Raw genomic sequence first — 8,696 nt, forward strand, 5'->3', positions numbered from 1 at the left:
AGCCTCTTAGGTTGGGGCAGAGCCCTAGCTGGGATCTGCTTGCAGCCATGCTGTTCTGCTCCACACCACTTCTACCCAAACTAAGGTGGTCTGGTGTGCTTTTATCGCAGAGATTTTCTTCACTTTTCCAGTGGTCTTCAATTTTCATCAAGGAGCCTCAAAGAGGGCCTCTTTCAGTTGTTCACTTCTGCTCTATCTTCTGAAGCTCAGAACAATGTCCTTTATGACCTCAGCAACTCTGCAGTGTGGATCCAGGGAATGGCTCCACACAGCCGTCGGGGGAGGGGGTTAGTTGCTGGCTCAGCTCCTTGGTGCTGAGGGGGTTCTGCTTTTTGGCACTCGGGGGTGGTGGTATGGTGGCCTGAGAGGCTCACCTCCTCCAGTGTAGATTTTTTTTTTTGATCATTGCTAGTTGGAGTCCTACATGCCTCACTTATCTGTATGTCAAATTCTTTCACTCTGTTTGGGAAATTTTCTGTTATTAATTCTGTGACCATTTTTTTATGTCATTTGTACTTTGTCTTGCTTTATCATGGACTATCAGTCTTATATTATTCTTTGCATAAGCTAGAAGCTGTTGGATCAATTTCTTTTGGTCACTTATTATTTTTAAGGATATCTATTTTCATGGTCACTGACTGCCATCCTGTCTTCTATATCTGATATTCTGTCTTCACATTGGCTCATTCTGCTGTGAATACTTTCAATATAGTTTTTAATTTCCTGGATATCTGTTTGGATCCTTTTCATGGATTCCATTTCTTTCCTATGTTAGGCATTCATGGCTTTCATTTCTTTCCTATGCTGGACATTCATGGCTTCCATCATAGTCCTGAGCTCAACCATTTTTAAAAATCTGTTTCTGTTCTAGAGTCTCTAATCATGTCTTTTATCCTGCCCACCATTTCTATAGTTTTGTGGGAAATTATTTCTATTTTGAATTTTTCTAAACCCTCATTCATCTCTTTTGTTACTTCTTGTCCTATCAGTTCAGGGTGTCCTGGTGGTTGATTATCAAATTTTTCCATTTCTTTTTTTTAAAATTAAGTCTCTTAAAGACTCTAAAATCAAACAATTTCTTATTTCAACAATAGAAAGCATAACTCCAAAAAGCCCCCATTGAAAGTCTACTCCATAACTGAAGTATCAAACCCCCTTGAACTGCACTGATAAAAGATAAGGGGTAAAAAGCATTTACTAAACTTCCACAGGGAGACTGTATAAATCTGGTGATGTTTAAGTTTATATCAGCCCATACCCAAGAGTACTACCTAGCCTCAAAATTTAACTAAAAATTTAAAATTAAGATAAAATTTGTTCTTAATAAAGCTCAGGAAATTATAATCTATGAAGTACACAAGGCTACAACTTACATTATGTAAAATGATTTAGTTTAAAAAGTTAAGTGGAAAATCTGAATTTCAAAACCAATATAAGTAAACCACTAGATATAAACACTAATTTAAGCTATTCTTCAGCTCCAATTTAGAACAAACATTCAGGATTGGAATCTTCAGAATTTTCTAGTATCTTGAATATCCCCATCTTCTTCATTGGTCCTGAGGCTTTCATTTGATCAATAAGATCACTTTGATCTAACAATAACTCTAGATCTTTATCACTGATGATTTTCTCCCTTGATCCTTTTATTTCTCTTTCATAATCTCTAGAAGATTTTTCCATTTCATTTCCCCCAGAATTTGCCTTTGGTGAGCTAGACGTCTGGGTTTGCACTTTGGTTAGGTGTTCTCCTTTTCTATTTCTCTTGGTACTGTTTTTGGTTTAATTCCTGGGTTGATACTTCAATATTTCTTATCATAAATATCTCTGTTGCTTGTATTTAGAACCCTTATGGAATGATTGCTTCTCAGAGGTGTTTTCCAGATATAGATGATCTTTAGGTTGTGGGTCTCTAATGACTCTGAGGCTGTCTCATTTTCAGTATACGAGGAAGGACAACTGATTAGATCAATCACAACACCTTAGCCCAAGTCATACAATCAGCAACAACAATAGCACCAAACACAGTTTAGAAAATGACAATTTGTGGTAGTTATTAATCTGTCACCTTTAACCATGTGAATTAAATCAAAATCGAGGAAAGCCCAAAATATGTTTATAGTGAATAAAGTCTTCAATATAGCAACTTTACTTTTCAGGATGGGGACTTAGAAGGAGTTGTTGGGGGAGGGATAGATAGGTAGAAGGATAGGGAAAGGTTAGAAGTTCAGCCACAGGACACAGGAAGATCACACAAACTCTAGAAAAATGTTGAAGAGAAGAAGAAAAGACATTATGAAAGAACAAAATCAAGAATAGAACAGCCTAACAGCAATAGGGAAGCTAGAAACTGTTTTCACTTCCCTTTAAAACTAAGGGCACTTGAGAGAAAGAAAAAGAGAGAAGAAAAGAAAAAGAAAAAAGAAATCTGAATTAGGACAGGAACAGGAACAAAAAAGGAGAGAGATGAAGAACACGGTGGGAGAGAGAGCGCTATAGAGCGAGAGAGAGAGAGAGAGAGAGAGAGAGAGAGAGAGAGAGAGAGGAAGAAAAGGAAAAAGAACAAGAAGAAAAAAGGAAAAGATAAATTTGAAAGGATAAAAAAATAAAAATTAAAAATGAGAGAAAAATAACTTTGAAAATAAAAAATAAAAATGAAGGACCTCCTTCAGGGTGTGTCTCTGCTCTCAGAATAGACAATGCGAGTAGCAGTGTGCAGATCAAAGTTAGTCTCACCAAGCCAGCAGCAGTCCCATAAGATTAGGGCTGATTTCTGACTGCAAGGCCCAAGTTGAGCTCCCTGACCTCCTCCTAGGTTGAACTCTGCAAGGTTCTACTGCACACACCAGCTGCCCTTCCCCTGGAGATAGTTCAGGTTCTGATGGGAGTTGCTAATCCTTCCATCTTACCAACTACAGTGGTGTGGTGTGCCTTTAGTGCAGAGATTCTCTTCACTTTTCCAGTGGGCTTCAGTTTTCATCAAGGAGCCTGAGAGATGCCGTCTTTCTGTCGTTCACTTCTGCTCTGTGTTGTGGAGTTCAGAATAATGACTACTATGAGTCCCTGCACCTCTGCAGTGAGGATCCAGGTATCCGTGCAGTCCAGTGGGCAGAGGCAGGGTGTGTGTGTGTGTGTGTGTGTGTGTGTGAGTGGTGGTGCTACCAGCATGCCACACAGCTCAGCTCCTCAGATCCTCCTAGCAGCCCAGAGGTGGTGCTACCTGGAACCTGAGTAGCTCAGCTCCTCCTATTCTTTATATTCAAGTTAGTTATAGACAGGTAGTGTATTACTACAGCCATTTTGTAACTCATTTTCTCATTTTATATTGTTCATTTCTTTATTTCTCCCTTTGGATTAACATTTATCATAGATAAGTAATAAATTTCTGTGTGCTTTAGTACTTTGATTATTGCATTTGGTTTGTTTATGATAAATTTTTTACTTGTATATACTGCAAAGCTTATGAAAACCATCTTTTACTTATAACAAGATTTTTGAAATGATAGGACTTAAAATTATTGTGAAAGTTAAGAACAGCAAAGAACTTCAGAAAAATGTAGACAAAAATCTTCTACACTACCACTCCATTCCTTCCTATTTTATATTCTTGGTATCCCACATGACTACTTTCAGTATTGTCCATCTTGTAACACACTAATGTCGTTGGCATTATTTTTAATTTTTTCTAGCCTGCATGCTAAAGCTGTGAGCAGCATTTTTAACATGTTTACAATTTTACAGCATTTTGAACTTGTCTCTGTAATTACTAATATCAGAGAATTTATTATAGTCTCATATTTTGTTCTTATTCATTAGTGTCTCATTCAAATTGATGAATATGGGCACTGATGGAGTGTTTAGTACAGTCTTCCAAATCTGATTTGAGTTGTATCCTGTCTATCTAGAAATTCTAAGATGCTTGTTTTCTCTGAGCCTGTATCATTTCCAACTTTTTAGCAGTGGACATCATCCAAATTCAGTTCTGCCAGAGGAGTGCTGTTGCTGTGTTGTCACTGTCTCAGAAGTAGAAGGCAAGCAAGCACAGATTTGTCCCAACTCACATTTGGTGTGATTTTTAGCATGACCAGGGGACTGCCTAGGAAGAATAGCCCATGCTAGCAAGCCTTTCAGTAACTATAAGGTAGGCGCAAAGTTCCTGTCCACACTCATCAGCTCATTGAGGTAAGGCAGTTCAGAGTCTTCCTGGGTCATAGAAGAATCACCATGGATGCACTGACTTAAACATTTAGGCCAAAGTCTTGGCTACCACCATTGCAATTCTGTGACCCACTCAAAACTGACAGTCTGCCAATATGAGCACATCATGGGGATGGAACAAAGGTTCACACTGCTGTTCACTGTCTATTGTTGAGTTGGACTTTAGTCCAAGACTGATGCTAACAGCCACAGGTGGTACTGGCTGGAAGAGATGTCTGAGAGATCTGGGCCACAAGTCTTATACCCCTGTGGCTCCTTCAGATCCTCTGTCCACAGGCAGGACTCATGGTGCTGTGTTTTATATCAGCCTATTACATATTTTCATAAGCCAGTTGCTAAATTCATTTCAGTGTTCTGAGCTTCCAATCTTAGTTACCTTTCTTTTGTTACTTAGACAAAATAGCTAACATCCAAAGCTAAAGGAAGAAAGGTTAATTGATCTCAAAGTTTTAGAGGTTTCAGTCCATAATTGGCTGGTTCCAAGGCAAGGTGGCAAATAAAAGAGAGGCAACAGTTCATGGTGGTTGAAGAGAGCAAAGGCAACAAGAAATTTAACAGCACCGCCCCTTTTATCTTATCCAGACTACTTAGGGTAACTAGTCCTCCACCCTTCATCCTATTGTTCTTGAGCCCAACATCACATCAGGAATCAATTCCAGTGTCACACACTCTAGATCAAGTCACCTCTGAAAAAGCCCATGACCACAGGAAGCTTTGGGGAACATCCAGACAGAAACCCTAACATGATCCTAATCTACTGCCAGTGAATGGAATCTTGATTTACACTATAAACTCTGAGGAAAGGTGTTGTTGTTGCAGGCAGTCCCTGGGATACCCAGGCTGACATTAAACCTGGTTGTTCCTCAATATCATAACTGTAAGGACAGGCAGAGTTTTGGGAGCCCACTGAAGTACATGAAACAGTGTGTCTGCAGACCAGAGCTGTGCCTCCCATCCCATGCTAGTGTCTCCCTGGCCCTGGGGCAGTTCTAAGTCGATCTGTAAGGGCTGGTATGTGGGTTCTGCCTTTCCCAAGGTTATCGGTCCTTTCTTGGTAGAGGCAAGGGTCATGGTTAAACATTTGTTTTGTGTATCTGGGCTGCTTCACCTCAAGTTCAGAAAAGGGTTGATAAAATTGCAGAGAATGACTGAGGAGGAGGGGACAGTGTGTTGGTGACAGGACCCTGAGCAGCTGAAGAAGGTGGTCAGGGAAGGGCTCCAGGACAGGGTCCATGGAGTCAGGGTCCTGAATGGAGAGAGAACATCCACATTGGGCACAGCAAGAGCAAAGGGCCTGGGTGATGAACGTGCTTGATGTGAAGAAAGGGGAAGAAAATCAGTGGAACAGAAGAGGGGAAAAACAGGAGTGAGGCGAGAGCAAGGGAGAATTAAATAAACTAAGTAAAAATGAATGGCAAATATTACAATTCAAGAACTTACAGAAAGTAAAAGGTGCAATATTATTGTCTTTTAGGTTTAATTCTTAATCTGAATGTGTAGTGAGATATGAATAGATGAAAAAGACGGCTGCATTTTCTGCACTTTCTGGTTCTACTTTATCCTTCTGAAAATATGATCATGTTGGATGTACAGAATGATGACATAGAAAACAAATATTATTTCACCTCAGATGTAAGATTTACTCATTGTTCATTAAATTCCAAGAAGAAGATCTTTCTTTCTTAATGTGTACTATGTTTTCACAAATTAATATCCTAGGAAAATCATAAAAAATTGAATAAATCTTATCCAAAATTGTATACTATTTCCTAAATCAAATATTAAATTAGAGTTTATAAAGAGTACTGTTTTATTTGTGGCTCTCAAGTAAATCAGAATCACCAGAACAGGTATAGACATGGAGGAGGATGTGTGTTGGAGGCATTGTGGTGTATGACAGGGAGGGGGGGAAGTCCCATGAAGCTCCCTCAGCAGTCCTAAGGGCAAGGCTGGCAGGGGCTCACTGAGTCTGACACGAAGGCCTGGTACAGAGAATTGGAGGGGCCTGGTGTGAGTGTGGGAGACTGGAGACCAAGAAGAGGTACAGGTCATTAACTGGTGTCTAAGAGTGTCAGAAGGGAAATGTCCTAAAGGGGGGAGGAGGGGGGAGAGAGAAAGAGAGAGAGAGAGAGAGAAACTTGCCCTCTCTTGACTTTTTGTGCTATTTCCCACAATGAAGAGGACAATTCTTCCTTACTAGTCCTCTACATTAAATACCAGGCTCTTTGCAAACACTCACAGACACAGAGAAAAAGTTAAAAATGTTTCCTGCCTACCTGAGTCTCTCATTATTCAGCCAAATCAAGAAAAAAATTAACTGTCACCAATAACAGATTCTATTCGACTGTGATGAAACCTACCAGGTCCACTTCTGTTTGTCATCATGAGACCCCCGTGGACATTGCTATACTTATGGGCATCTTTGAGCCTGTTGTACACACATTTCCATTGCCATGAGGTCTAAAGAAGAACCCCTGTGTAACGCATGCATACATCAGTATCCTTGAGCATGGTTTAGGCAGCAGACATGGGGATATTTTAAATATTCTCACTCTGTATTTATTTCTGGACCCAGTAGCTTTTTTCATGTCAAAGATTTTTGCACACATGAAAGAATTACTTCAATAATTCAATTTTGATATATGTCTCAAAATGTAACACCATTCTTATAGACGAACTTAAAGAAATAATCCAGAAATGGGTCATCTCACCAAGTTACAATCAAAATCCTACACTTTACTGGGCCTCCCACAAATCAATGCACTCTTGACTTTTAAGAATGCACTCTTGACCTCCTTGTTCCTCAGGCTGTAGACCATAGGGTTCAGCATGGGGATCACCATGGTGTAGAACACAGAGGCAATTTTATCAGTGTCCATGGAGTGACTGGAGCTGGGCTGCAGGTGCATGAACATTGTAGTCCCGTAGAAGATGGAGACAGCAGTGAAGTGGGAGGCACAGGTGGACAGAGCCTTGCGATGTCCTGCAGCTGAGCGCATTCTTAGGATGGTGCCAAAAATGGCAGATGTAGGATGGTTGAAATGAACAGGACAGCAAAAAAGATATGGAAGCTCACAAGATAAACAATAACCAGCTCACCAACCTGTTTGTCAGAGCAGGAGAGAGCCATGACTGGTGGGACTTCACAGAAAAAATGATGGATGATATTGGAGCTGCAGAAGGACTGACTGAAGGCTTCCCCAGTGTGGACGCAGCCATTCAGTAAACCAAGGACATAGCAGCCTATGAGGAGACCTACACACACACTGCTCCTCATGGTGGTGGTGTAGTGCAGGGGCTTGCACACTGCTACATAGCGGTCATAGGCCATTGCAGTAAACAGATAATTTTCCACACAAATGAGGGCTGCAAACAGGAACATCTGAGCAGCACAGGCATTGTAGGAAATGACCTTGTTTCCTGTCAGGAGCTCAGCCATGACCGAGGGAGTGACAACTGAAGAGTAACAGAAATCCACCAGAGACAGGTTACCCAGGAAAAAGTACATGGGAGTGTGCAGACGAGGGTCCAGGAGGATCAGCAGGAGCATCCCCAGGTTCCCAGCCACAGTGATGGTGTAGATGAGGAGGAAGGTGATGAAGAGGGGAATCTGCAGTTTTGGGTCATTGGTCAGTCCCAGTAGGAGGAACTGGGTCACCTCTGTGCTGTTCTCCATCAGTGCTGTCCAGAGCCTCTATGTGTGCTGCACCAGTGAGAAAGAAAATACAGAAAGATAAAGAAACTGAACTGAAATCTGAAAGTACAGGCACCATACGTAGTGTGTAGTCATAGATGGATTTGTAAATGAAGATTCTCCAGGAGTATTTTCTTGAAAACAGAGCTGATTATATTAATTGTATGTAGCTTTACAGGCTTTAAACTCTTAAAAATGTAACGGATCATTATGTCGTCTAAAAATGTGTAAATTTGTAAAATGAAATGCAGATGGTTTAGTACAGTAACTTGATAAAAAATTCTGTGGATGTGTCTGTCAGCAGATTCACTCCTCCTGAACACAGTAAAATCTGACACTTTCAGGTTTCTGTCCTACCATAAACTCGTCTCTCCACTTTAGATGTACATCCACTGTCTCCCTCCAGCGATAGTGTGGTTTGGATTTGCTGTTTCTCTCATGTAAATTATGAGTCACAGAGCTTGGGTGACTCATTCACATTTTTTTTCTTAAAATTTTTTGGGTACATTTTAGGTATACAATACATTCAGGTTTATCTTTGCGTGCTTGTACCTGTACATGATGTATCTTGGTTCTTATTTTTTCCTCATTACCTGTGCGCCCTTCACCCCTAAACCCTTCCCTATTTACACTCATTCACATTTTCACAGATGTGAAATTTCAGTCTCTACTCCACACACACACTGAACTGTGACCTATGCTGACGGGTCCCTAAGTGATTCAAGTCAAACTGAAATTAACTGAATTTGTAATAACTCACTTTCTCCTTTCTTTCAAACTCAGT

The 8,696-nt window shown here is 40.5% G+C and overlaps 1 pseudogene; it reads right to left on the reverse strand.

Moving 5' to 3' along the window:
* Nucleotides 1–6,947: 6,947 nt before the first annotated feature.
* LOC101702894 (olfactory receptor 5B2-like) lies at nucleotides 6,948–7,894 on the reverse strand (annotated as a pseudogene).
* Nucleotides 7,895–8,696: the final 802 nt, after the last annotated feature.

The sequence above is a fragment of the Heterocephalus glaber genome, unplaced genomic scaffold (genome assembly GCF_053883595.1).
Source record: "Heterocephalus glaber isolate CG9 unplaced genomic scaffold, H.glaber_assembly_v1.0 deba00001805, whole genome shotgun sequence".
Lineage (NCBI taxonomy): Eukaryota > Metazoa > Chordata > Mammalia > Rodentia > Bathyergidae > Heterocephalus > Heterocephalus glaber.